This window comes from Ciconia boyciana, chromosome 2, assembly GCF_034638445.1.
Source record: "Ciconia boyciana chromosome 2, ASM3463844v1, whole genome shotgun sequence".
Taxonomy (NCBI): domain Eukaryota; kingdom Metazoa; phylum Chordata; class Aves; order Ciconiiformes; family Ciconiidae; genus Ciconia; species Ciconia boyciana.
This window is the reverse complement of record NC_132935.1, coordinates 121,677,146-121,689,336: the sequence shown is the minus strand read 5'-3', so window position 1 is coordinate 121,689,336 and position 12,191 is coordinate 121,677,146. Positions and strand designations below refer to the sequence as shown.

The 12,191-nt window shown below is 40.1% G+C and overlaps 1 long non-coding RNA gene across 1 annotated transcript; it reads left to right on the top strand.

Annotated features, from left to right (window-relative positions):
• Nucleotides 1-7,746: 7,746 nt before the first annotated feature.
• On the top strand, nucleotides 7,747-11,611 carry LOC140647074 (uncharacterized). Its single transcript, XR_012040651.1, has 3 exons — nucleotides 7,747-8,006; nucleotides 9,794-9,998; nucleotides 10,885-11,611. It is a non-coding gene; the product is annotated as an uncharacterized lncRNA (long non-coding RNA).
• The last annotated feature ends 580 nt before the right edge of the window (nucleotides 11,612-12,191 follow it).

Sequence of the window (12,191 nt, the reverse complement as noted above, 5' to 3'; positions counted from 1 at the left end):
TTTTCATTTTTATTAAAAACTATTTTTTAAATAAGTATCCTGTGTTTCCTATTGCTTATGTTTTTTGTGGCCTGTTAAAGTTGCAGTATTTCATCTGCTTTCAGTACTTGTAGGACTTCTAATTTCTCAGATACAAGAATGAAATAGACTCAATGAGTGGTATAATGTAAGCTGCTTTGGTATTTTAATAATGGTATCTTTTTAATATGCTCAGCATTTAGATACGTAAACAAATGTTTATATTCTAAATAAGATCCTAATTTATGTGATTTCATGCTTGGAGAAAGTTGTTAGAGGATCAGGTTGTCTTTATCCCTAATTAATTTCAGACATTCTTTGTTGATGAGCAGAAATAGTTGAGGTTTTGCGAGTCAGCTTCCCATTTGGAACTGAAATCAGTGAGTCAGAAGTACTTTCTTTTATATCAAGTGTAGTCAGCTTCTTCTTTCCTGAGCAGAGGTCTTAATTCTTTTCCATCACTCTCAGGAAAGTTGTTGGTCTTTGCTGTTCCTATCACTAAAAGCCACTGTATTAATGCTATGGCTCATAGCCAGCCACAGACTTGACTGCTTGACCCTTTCCCTTCAACAGCCCTGGTGCTTTGCACTGTAGAACTTCTTTGTTCTTGGATGATATAATCTCAAAAACATGTCTAGATCTTTAACCTGCATTTTGAACAGCTGCTCTGCAGCAGAGGAGACTCAGAAGTATCCTGTGACTTGTGCAATGGGCTGTGCTGATCTAGTGTAATGTACACAAGTTGCAACAAGGGAAATTCCAATTAAATGCTAGGATTTTTTTATTTTTTGTGTGTAAGGGGAAGTCAGACACTGGGACAGGGTCCAGAGAAGTTGTGGAACATCTGTCCTTGGAAATACTCAGAAATGGACTGGGCAAGGCCTTGAGCAACCTGTGGCTTTATTTAGGGTGGCCCTATTCTGAGTAGGGATTTCATCTCTTGCAGTATATATTAGTATGTGATTGATTGACTCAGGCTGTCATTCCACTGGACTTGTGTGTTGCTAGATGACCCAGCCATACACATCTGATGTGGACCAGAGGTGAGCATTTGCCTCTGTTTACGACAGACTAGCCATAAGATGTAATGATGATTTTTTTTTTTTCAGCACTCTTAACACTGGCTGTGTGTGCATGGAGGAAAAGAAGTAATAACTTTTCCAGCATAAAGCCTAATGTTACAAAATTAACCAGTCAGAATTTTTTGAGCAAATTGGAGCTGCCAGAGGTCTTATTCAGTTGATATGTTTATAAATAAATTTGCAGCAGATTGTTGCTTTGCATCGGGGCACCACAGCTTTTTTTGGTCTGATACCATAAGCCCCAAAGCTGGATTTATTGTGTCATCAAACTTTGGCCTCAGAGGAAAAAGAGATTAAACCACACAATTCTCCTAACGACTCTTTGAGGAGGGTTATTACATGACATCTCCTTTTTTTATGGAGAGTATCATCCTGGGGATTTATGCATTGCTGACCCCTGCTGTGCAACCCATTAGCACTTTCTGCCATACTAGTAATAAATATCTATAACATTTATAGTAAATTAAAAAAATATGTTAAAAAGGGTATAACAATGATAGCATTTGTTATAATCTGAGCAATCATCATTTTGTGGCTTCCCTCAGCAAATGTTCATCTTTATTACAGCAGTTCTGCAATGACTGCGTGTAGTCTGAGCTCTGTTGATTTTTAGTGGGATTTGAACCCTGTAACACCAAGTGCTGTACAGGACTGAATGTTTGGTCCTTTTAGAGTATACAGCATATAAATGAGACTGAAGGATTGCCTTGCGTGGCTCCTCGTCACTTTGGCATATGATTGTCAGCATATTCAAAGGCAAGTGCACTGAAGTGAGCAACCCAAAAAGGAAATGAAATGTAGGCAAGTATTAAAAATATTAATCATAAGGTTTGAGTCAGCCCAATAGACTTAGCTGCAGACAGCCATTGACTTCCTTTTTACACTGAACTAATTATTGCCTGAACAATAATACGCCTTTTTGTGGCTGTAGCTTCAGTGTTTCTGTGTGTTTCTGCTTGAGGAACTACTGTCACTTCTTGTGTAGCAACACATTAAATGGAGAGTAGTAGTTCCAATTTATTTTGTTTCTCATTCAGTCTCATTTCCGGTCAGACCTGGAAAATAAAGTAGCATGCATTAGCACCCCTGCCAGAAAGGCCTTCAGCTGTAGTTGTCATAAAGCAGAGATTATTTTGAGATGAATGGTCAGAAAGCTTTGTTTGGTCTCTATGCCTCTGCTTCTGTGAACTCTACATCATTGCAAGTTTTTGTAACTGTGGTAAAGTTTGAGGAAGTTGAGTCAGCTTTAAGAAATCCTTGCCTCGTCATATGAGACCAAATAACTGATGGGACGCATGTGGCTGTTGTAGTGCTGAGTAAAGTAGATATACTCCCCCCAACCTTTCAGCCTTTCCAAGCTCATGTAAGCTCACCAGAGGTAGCATGTGCCACCTAGTATCCTTACTTGAAGAACTGTCCTTAGAGAGATGTGGTAATCAGGGTAAATAGTGTCAAAAGGAGTTGGAAAAAATATACATGCACTGAATCGTGCTCACCTTGCACGAACAAGCTACTATGCCGTGATTGTAATAAATGTCTTGATTGTTCTTTGACTTAAGTTGTCTTCAATCAATGGGGGCTGCTAAGACTGATTCAATTGTCTGTAGAAGACCTTCCTTTTTTTTCCCTTAAGCTGAGCTGGCTGCTCTATCTGGCAAGCATAAGTAGTAAGTTATTTCATTCCATCACCTTGTTCTGAGCAATATTTAGAATAGAAGCAAATTATTATTGAAGTAGTAGGACGAAGAAAACCCAATTTATTTATTTTAAAAAATTTTTTTATAGTTTGGTGTGCTGTGATTACATTCTCTGATGTTTAATAAAGTACGAACTCTGGTTAAAGCTTTTCCTGTGCTTAGGGAATCCTAAATGTCACATTCCAGCGTGGGATTCTCTGATGTCTCCTACTGGAATTAGACAGCGTATATTAAGGAATCATGTTAATGGGCAGTGCGTCAGTGAGGACATTAGTAAGGTTTGTTTGTTGGCTATTTTAATCAAATTTACAGAAATACAATGTCTTTGAGTCTTCTGACATTTCATGTCCTTTACTGTTCTGTGAAATTTGGTTGATATTGTCCAATGTGTTTGACAACAGGCTAAGACTAGACAGAAATCCACACATGTATTGGGCATGTACTGTATGCATGGGTAAGCTTTCTTTCCTTAGGAATATGGGCTACTGAGAAAAATACATTTGAACTTTAAAGTAGTGGTATCACAGGAGGTTTTGTGTAGTTCATTTGATAGCTAAAAGGCTATTTCTGTGCATCTTTCGATACCTGAAGGTTCCTTGGGTTTCAAAGGCATAATCATTTAAGCAGTTAATACAACACTATGCCCATGGTTGATTGCATATCATTTCTATGAAACAAAGTGCTATAAAAGTAGGACCTGAAACTCTAGCATGTATAAGCATCAACAGCCAACTGTAAAACATACAGCCTTGGTCTCATAGGAGGGAACTGGTGTATGGAGTCTGAAAGGTCATTTATAGGCCTAACTGATGTTCTTTTTTTTTTCTTGATTTGTTGTACAGTTTATATATCTGAATATATTGAGCGATACAAATTACCAGTTAGGAAGTATTTTACTGGAAGTTATTTGAAAGATATATATATATTTGGAGAGGATGTAAGTGTTGAGCATCAGTGTGTGAAGGAAACAAGGTAAGATTATGTTTAAGCTTCTGGGGAAAAAAAAAGTTTTCTGAGTTTCACAGGCCAGGGATGACATACAATTAAATGAGTTGTTCATCTAAAAGGTGAAATTTTGGGAATGAAAGCCTGTAGCTTCCAAATCTAGACTAATGGTACTAGGCAGGCAGAAGGGCGACATCTAATTGTGTGCAATATTAGTAATACACGCAAGACGATCTGGGAAGCAGAATTTTGTTTTGGAAAGATAGTATGAAGATACAGTTAATGAAAATAGGTAAGTTTTTTTATGGATTTTTACCTCCCATAGTGTAGCTATGATTAATTTTTCACTGGTTATACTTGTTATTATTAGGACAGATTGTAAGCCGTTTCAAACATTTGGGAGCAAACTTTTACTAGGTATACATTCTGCAAAAACATCTGGCCCTTGGGTGCAGTAGGTTCAGGATACAAGTATGTTTGCGCTCTCTATTTGTAATGTGAGTTCCTTTATTAGAACAACGGCAGATGGTGAGCCTGTACCGTGGGAAGGGACACAGAGGCATTGCCTGCAAAGATAAAAGCTATTAGCCAGGGAAGATGTTCCATTAGAGAACTTTTTTCACTCCTGCTTCCCAGGGTGATGTGCATGATTCGTTGTGTTTGCAGTGGGGAGAAAATACTGCTGCTGTGAAATCAGGGAAGACAAGGGCACAAGGAAAAGAGTGTGTGGTTTGTTTCCAAATGACTAGTGATTTTGTGTACCTCTACTTAAATGATCATGGGTTGGGAATTTATCCCCTTTTCCAGCAAGTCTTAGGTCTCATCCTTGGAGAACTGAGTCGCTTTTGAAGGTCTTTGCCAAAGACACAGGTGTAACCAAAGACACAGGTGTAACCAATGCATGCTTGTAGAATATGTGAAGTGAAAGATTTGGAAAGGCAGCTGTGTGACTGAAAATATAAATCCAGGTTTGTTTTTCTCTCTTGATTGAAGAGGCTTTATATTTCACCATCACTTCAGTGCTTTGTCAGAGTTCCCAGTCTGGGGTGTCTGTGCTGTCTTATTCTTGTTTAAGCTGGATGTGCCCTATCAACTCCAGCTCAGGTTTCCAGTGCCTGAGAACTTAGAACCAGAGGACTTAGAACAGGAATAACTGAGGGTAGTGGTAGGGAAAAGTCAGAGACTTGACAAGTCACAGCCTGCCTATTGTCTAGGCTCCACTCTGTATTTTTCTACAGTCAACTTTTCCAGATCCTTGGACTTCTGTAGTAGATTTTGAATAGTGGAGAAGCTGCTCTTCAATGGGGTAATAATATCTTCATGCATATGGGATTGTTGTGCATCTGAAATCTAAGGATTTTGATGCACTTTTTTTTGGTTGGCTTTTTTTCCAATTTTGGCTTCAAGCTTTTGTGTGAAAGATGACATTTAACTGGAATTTTTATCATCTAATAGAAGCCTTTTTCTTTTAAATGTACCAGACCTGTTGCTGTGAGGCTAAAACCAGAGTATTCAAAAGCAGGATGGAAGGGAATGGGGGGAAGGAAAGGAAAGGAGAGTTGTTTTCTGCACGAATACAATAAATGTTCTGTTCAGCTTATTTTATTAGTAAAGCAAATTTCACAGGAACATAAAAATACTTTGAAGAAGCCACAAAACCATTGCTACAATTTTTTTTCTGAATTACCTTCAGAAAGTTCTGAAGCTTGAAATCCTGTACAACTTCTAAAGACCTAGCAGTGACCAGTTGGCTGAAGTACCTAAACACACATTTCACATTCAGCATTTGAGGATGCTCTGTAATGTCCTTTAGGACCTGGCCCCAGGGAACATCACATTTGTCACCTCTTGTCTGGATGAATGTGAATCACTTATTGGAAGTTTAATATGCAGATATTCTAGATTCTCCACCTGATACAGTAGCGTACCCTCTGCCCCACAGTGTATGCCACCACTGTAAGTCTTTTGTTGGCTTTGGATCAGCTTCCAGTAACAGTTTCGGGCTGTGATTTTGAAAGCAGCTAATAAATTAAGGATCAGTAACCATCTGTATATTCTTGATCTGTACTTGGCTGGGACATGATGGCCAAGAGAAAGCCTGTTAGAAATAAGAATAAAACCCAGAAGACTGAAGAACCCACCTTGAAGTAAACTGAAACAATCAAGCTGATAGAGAGCCAGGATGTATTTTAGAAATACTGAAAAATCTTCCTCTTCCAAACATACTTTCCTCTATACAAAATATTAGCCTGCCCTTTTACTTAAGGGACCCTTTCCAAGCCACTGAGTAAAGGGTTTTAAAAAAAAGAACATAACTGAACCTTAAAGGAAAAGAAAATACTGCAAACAGACTCTACAACATGAGCTACATTTATCTCTTAAAGTGGGGCAGTGTCATTCTCAAAGCCCACTGAAGACAGGGTAAACTTGCCAGCTGGTACTGGTACTGAGAGCTTTTACCTTGATTCCGTAATGCATAGTTTATACTTCATTCATACAAACTTCTTAGGGGAGCTCTTTGTCTGATTTGGTCACCAATAGTAGATAAGTGAGATAGAATGGTTTTGTAGTTATAACAGATCTTAAGATTTATTAGTACTTCTGTAAAAGAAAGGCTTCTTATGAATGACTGATGAATCGAAGGAGCAAGATGGCTTTGTCAATGCTAGCAGCAACATGGTTTGTTCATGTCCCAGGCTAGCCTATTGTTTGGCAGGAAATGCAATGCCAGGCAGCATTTTGTAGTACTGCAATAAAAATCCAAAGATGAATATCCTTTAAAAAAAAGAAAAGCAGCTTTCAGAAATTTAGAGAGAGGAGCTAGAATGTGCCTGGCATGTTCAAAAAGCCTGCAAGTAAAACTGTAGCTGCGACAGTGGCGTTATTTGTTTTTAAATACCAAACAAAAAAAGTTGAAGATGTGTAATGCCAGACTTTGCTCCCGGGACATTCAAATGGTTTTGCAGCACAGGTAGCAGTAGTAAAACTGTCTATTACTATGGTGATACAGTTTTGTTTCATGTACTCTTGTAGAGAGTTCAAAGTATGTTACTGTTGACTATGGTAATAAATACGAGTAAAGTATAAGTCATAAATATGAGTAAAGTATGAGTGAAGTATGTGAAATTTGCTTTTGTGGCTTGATTTGACATTTCCTGGAACCTTTAACATCATATATCCTTATTTGAGCTAAGTTTTTATCACTATTGATTTTCATGTTGAATGTGTTGAATATTACGAGAGGTGGAAAGTAATATAAAGTGCTGAAATGGTGGATTGTACAGGACTACAGGAGAGTCTCTGAAACCAGGGTGAATGGAGCCCAAATGTCAAGTTTAAGATATGGCATCTTCCGAAGATGATTCTTTTGAACAAATCCCTTTAAAAATGTTCACTGCGTGCTTGTTGTGGCAGTATCTGGAGACCCATGAATGGGACAGCATTGTTCTGGGTGCTGTAGACACAGAGAGTAAGAGACAATCCCTGTCCTAAAAATTGTAACGATTCAATTATGCAAGATGGGTAAGAAAAGGAAGAAAGGACATCACCTTGTTTGTGACAAGACATAGAGATTAATATTTTCCCTACTTCAAATTTAAATTACTGTGAAAACGGGACTGAATAAATTGTTTCCCATATCTTGGTTTGGTACCTAAGTAACAAGCCATCTTGCTGCAGAGCAGATCCTCTGTTAATGAGAGATACTAGCTCTGATGAAGAAAAACATGGTTCCTGAATGTCACTGCAATTTGAAAGACAGGCGTACCGTTCCCAACCCTGCTGTTGGTTTCCTGGGTGATTTCAAGCCTTGCCTCTTACTTTCTGCCTGGTAGGGAGGCGAGAGTGAGTTTGGAGTGAAAAAAGGTACATAGGAAACCAGTAGCTGCTTTCAGTGTGAGTTCTAAGTCTTCCTATTTTTTTTTTTCCTGCTACAACCATCAAGTTTTTCAAAGTCTAGCAGATGAAGAGGTAACCACAATGCATCCTTGAAAAGGAAAGGATTGGATAAAAGGGCAACACCAGAAAGTACTTTCCCAGATTGGAAATGGACATGGTGAAAGGCTGCTGCTGTTTCTATCAAAGTCAGTGCGACTTAATCTGAATTCCTTGAGAGCTGTTGCAACTCCTAGATGGCAAAAGGAACCACACTTTAGGATGGGAGATCTAATGCATCCCTCCCCTTGCTGACCCTTGGTATTGGGAAAAGAAGATCCACTGATACAGTCGATGCTAATCAAGTCAATCCTTCATCAAAACTGATGAAGTAGGTACTCAAAATCCATGAGATTGGGGGGTGGGGAGAGAAAAAGATATAAAAGTGCCTTGATGAGGGATACAAAATAAATATTTTTGTTTTAAGCAGAAGTGTTTCAGTTACAGTGGCATGGTGTCAGGAGCAGACACTGTAATAAAAATGTTAGTATGTTACCAGAAGTGGCAGTGCTGCTCTTTGCCTGATCTCTCCTGCCTTTTGCTGCTCTTTGCCTGGTCTCTCCTGTCTTTCCAGTTTGTTCCTGGTTAGAACACAGCAAATCCAGCCCTCACGGAGTCTGTAGGGAAGTTAGAGCTGGTGATCCCTGTGTTTGGCAGCCTGCTGGATTTATAGCATAAATCCCTTTATATTTGATAATTTTAGTGCAAACTTTTCTTCCACTGCTGTTTAAAGCCCAGACACAGAAGAAACATAGGTTTTAGAAAATAAATTGATGTAAAAAAGGAAGGAAAGTTTGTCTGTCAGTGGTGGTTAGCAAAGTCGGTGGCTGACATGATGTGTATTTCTTGAGTAAGGGTAACATTAGGTATTATTTGCAATGCAGTGAAAAAGGAATAGCTTCTGTTAGTCAGCTGTACTGTAAAATAACTTTCTTATCTCTAGACTCTCTCTACTTTGTCAAGCTCTTCTCTGGCTTGGTTGGAGGCTTAGTCTCATGTTTTATGCCTAAATGTGGAGCTCTTACAATGAAATTACTTATTTGTGCAAAAGTTCTATTTTTTTTTTCCTTTACCCTGCTGCATAGGTACAGTTTGACTAAAAAGGGTGAAGGAAGGGTGTTTGGGATTTTGTTCACAAGATGGCACTAGCCACTAACCAGTGCAACCTTCCTTTTAACCCTAGCACTGAATTGTCTAAATCTTTAACACAATGGTAGGAAGAGCTGTTAATGATTAACTATAGACAAGACAGCTAGTCTTTTCTTATATGCAGTTAAGTCATCTTTTTGTCTACTTAAATAGCTCTTGGATCTTGAAGAAAGAAAACGATTTTTTTAAAGAAGATAAAGTTCTGTCTCAGAGGTACTTGTTATATAGAGGGAATGTTCTTAGCACAAAGTGAGGGAGAGTAAGGTGAAATACTATTACTGTTAATGGCAGCAGGGATCCTAATTGCCTCTGCCCATGAGGCAATAATTTGTTGCATTGACAACTTGTGGTTTGTTTCTGTTTAATTTGAGTCCCACTAAACTGTTACGTTAGAAACTACAGTGACTTAAGATACAGATTTCAAAATGCAGTACCTTAATACAATATTTTTTTTTAACTCCTCAAAAATTTCTGTTTGCATGAACTACTCCTGTTTTCTTCCCACTTTTGTTTTATAGATGAGCTGCTCTCCAGTTGAGCAGCTGTTCAAGCAGAGCTGCATAAGATGCACGTGACCAGAGAGGCTGTCTTTCTTATTAATTACTGTGTGAACTCGGCTGTACTTTAGTTTGCCATTTTACAGTTTCTCCTACTCTAGTAATCCCCATTTTGTCTCCAGCAAGCCCTCCTCATTTCAAGAGAAAGAGGAAGAATAGAATAAAATTACATTTACATCTTGCTGGCTTTATATCTCGCTTTAAACATTGTGTGGTTAGTATAATCTGTTACCAGGCAGCACTAATAAGCTACATGTAATGGCCTCAACTGCATTTTACGCAACAGTAATTCTTTTGGGTATTAAATATTTGAATTAGTGTAAGTGCGAATTATCTGCCAGGGCAGAAACCAATTTGTAAAAACACAGCTCCTCTCCTTGCCTTTCTTACGCTTTCCCTTCTCTTTATTTAGGACTAGCTTATTCCTGCTTTTTGCACAAGTGAGTGGGATCTGGCAACCCCAAAAGAAGGAGCACCATGGAAAGGCTTCTTGGAGTGAAACCTGTCACCAAGCAAAGCGCAGAGGCTGTATCCTAGATGCTTCCTTCCCAGCAACTGGATGATAGGCAGAAATGGAGCAGACTAAGAGCTGCTTTTTCCTACTTCCCAGGACAGTGGTGAGTGGGACTAACTGGTGTGTTGAGCCCAGGAGAAGTGTCTCTTCCCACAGGCAGCCTCTTCAGGCACAGTTTTTTCCTGGCCCCTCTCCAAGCAGTATGCCTACCTATGAAGTCTTCTTGCGGGATTTGTTGCTCAGAGCCTTCTTATATATTACCAAGGGTCTGATCCTACAAAATGCTGATTGACTTCCATGGAGGGACCACAGCATCCCACGGGTTCAGGCCTTGAGACGTTTCAAGAAAAGGTTACTTTGAGCAATGAGCGGGAACTGCAATAAGGGTTTACAAGTGACAATAGTGCGATACTGGAGTCCTAGGCATTGTATTATTCTTCCTTCCCAGTCCACCAAACTTGTCCTGATTTCCACTGTGTAGAAGTAGTATCTGACCTACCATTTCCTCTCTAAATAGCCAGTGATCAAAAATAAAACATGTCATTGTCATGTCAACATTCATGTTTCTGTACAGGCTGAGAGAGCAGCAGACCCAGAGACAAAGCCCGCTGAGATTGTACTGGTGTAGTGAGGCAGGACGAGAAGTCTTCCCTTTCTGGTTAACACAGGCTGCTGAGGTGTCACAGAGCCATGGGACTGTGAAGTTTCCCCATTTAGGTCAGGATTCTGTTCAGCCTTGGCAACTCTTTTCAGTAGACAGTGAAACAGCAGGGGAGCAGGCATGTTGAGCAGTACCCTGCACTGTGGTGTTCTTGTTGGCAGGTTGGTCTGTGTCACTGCCTGTGGAGCCATGGCCACCTCACAAGGGAGAAGGATGAGACTGGATGCTTGCATTCTACAGTGCTTGCACCAAGCCAGGTGCTCAGAGCCAACAGCCGTACAGCCTGCAAGAGGGATACTAAAACTGGCATCTGCCCTTTGTTCAACAGGGTGGACCATCCTGGCACGTACTTACTGAGGCTGCATCCAGTTCACAGCTACAGACACACCATAACCCCAGCCTTCCTGCTCCTCACCCCTCCAGCACTCTTCAGCACCAGGCAGGACAGCAGAATGACTCGGACAATTTGTATCCTGGATGTGCAGTGCTTTGCTCGGCTCCCAGCCTCATGGCCTCTTCCTTTCTGCCACGTTCACAGCGTGAAACTAGGAACAAAAGGCATCTGGAGGCCTACAGAGTGGTTGCTCCCTCCCCTCTTCACAGAAGTTGAATGGAAGCATGACTGTTCTGTGTTGGAACTAATCAGTTCCAACAGCTGCCTCTGAGACTGTGCTGGAGTGTTGTACCCCTGAGATACTGTGGCACAAGCAGTTGGAATTGGATGCTGTGCTATGCGGTGGCTTACGTTGTGCCAGGCTAAGCAATTAGGGCTCATCCACTGAATAAAGCAGACTGTGGCCAGGCTTCTTGGCAGTGTATGGCTGTTGTATGGCAGATGGGACACGGAGTATAACAGACTAAGAAAATATTCTGAGTGGGGAAAATGTTGCAGCTAAAAATGCCACCACAGCTGACGTTCTCGGAAAAGCAGAGGCCACCTGAAAAAGCCTTTTATGAAGACAGTGGGTACCAGCAAAAATGAAGACAGTCATGAGGTGTTTTTTTTTCTCACATTCTTAATCGGTTTATGTCTCTCAGGCTTTTGAGGCATGCTTCACCCTCCATGACATTAACCAAATAAAGATAAGAGGATAAGGTGGGTTTTTTTGTTTTGTTTTTAACATGAGAATGAAAATGCAAACTGAGGCACCAGCTTTTTCCATCAGGGGAGTTAACGTAGTCCCTGATGAACTGCCATATCCTGACTGGGATCTGAGACAAAGCAATCCGAGAAAGGCTATTACTAGAGAACACAAAACTGACCAGTTTTATTGATCAATTGTAATTTGCAAAGCAGAGGAAAACACCCAGACCAGTTTATGAAATTTATGAAGGCTGAACAACTGTCCAGTACTGTGGAGGTACTAGAAAATGAGAACTACAGACTGCAAGTAAGGAGATCTAATGCAGAAAGGCATGCCAGAGCTCAAAACTGGATTCTCAAGAAACAAAATGGGACGATACAGAGACTCTGGCAAAAATTGTGAGCCAAGACAACGCAGCATTTGAAAGAAGGATACAAGAACACCTGTGGGTTGTATTATTTGCTAGTGGCAGTAGTGAGTATAGGTTGGACTGGAGGATAGTGAGCTTCAGGAAGGAAGGAAAAGTGGATAATGCTGTAGCTGAAGCTAT